This window comes from Perkinsus marinus (assembly GCF_000006405.1).
Source record: "Perkinsus marinus ATCC 50983 genomic scaffold scf_1104296970664, whole genome shotgun sequence".
Lineage (NCBI taxonomy): Eukaryota > Perkinsozoa > Perkinsida > Perkinsidae > Perkinsus > Perkinsus marinus.
In genome coordinates, this window is record NW_003202385.1 from 119402 (window position 1) to 120529 (window position 1128).

At 43.1% G+C, this 1128-nt stretch overlaps 1 protein-coding gene across 1 annotated transcript in view; it reads right to left on the minus strand.

Moving 5' to 3' along the window:
- Pmar_PMAR017085 (hypothetical protein) overlaps positions 1-1128 on the minus strand; it is a gene marked incomplete at both ends in the record, with an annotated part of 3249 nt that overhangs the window by 1483 nt on the left and 638 nt on the right. The window lies entirely within an intron of this gene.

Consider the following 1128-nt stretch of genomic DNA (forward strand, 5'->3'; position numbering starts at 1 on the left):
TACCGATACTCTACAAGTGATACTTGATTCGGAAGTGCAACCCGATGAGTGTATATGATATAGTTGAGACACTGCTGAGGGTCTATGCCTCGGCTCCAGATCACCAAACACAATTACCGATACTCTACAAGTGATACTTGATTCCGGAAGTGCAACCCGATGAGTGTATATGATATAGTTGAGACACTGCTGAGGGTCTATGACTCGGCTCCAGATCACCAAACACAATTACCGATACTCTACAAGTGATACTTGATTCCGGAATTGCAACCCGATTAGTGTATATGATATGGTTGAGACACTCTTGAGGGTCTATGACTCGGCTTCAGATCACCAAACACAATTACCGATACTCTACAAGTGATACTTGATTCCGGAATTGCAACCCGATTAGTGTATATGATACATTTGAGACACTGCTGAGGATCTATGACTCCGCTTTAGACTATCAAACACAATTACCGATACTCTAGCAGTGATACTCGATTCCGGAATTGCAACCCGATTAGTGTATATGATATAGTTAAGACACTGCTGAGGGTCTATTACTCGGCTTCAGACTATCAAATACAATTACCGATACTCTACAAGTGATACTTGATTCCGGAATTGCAACCCGATTAGTGTATATGATATAGTTGAGACACTGCTGAGGATCTACCACTCGGCTCCAGATCATCAAACACAATTACCGATACTCTAGCAGTGATACTTGATTCCGGAATTGCAACCCGATTAGTGTATATGATATAGTTGAGACACTGCTGAGGGTCTATGCCTCGGCTCCAGATCACCAAACACAATTACCGATACTCTACAAGTGATACTTGATTCCGGAAGTGCAACCCGATGAGTGTATATGATATAGTTGAGACACTGCTGAGGGTCTATGCCTCGGCTCCAGATCACCAAACACAATTACCGATACTCTACAAGTGATACTTGATTCCGGAAGTGCAACCCGATGAGTGTATATGATATAGTTGAGACACTGCTGAGGGTCTATGACTCGGCTCCAGATCACCAAACACAATTACCGATGCTCTAGTAGTGATGCTTGATTCCGGAATTGCAACCCGATGAGTGTATATGATATAGTTGAGACACTGCTGAGGGTCTATGACTCGG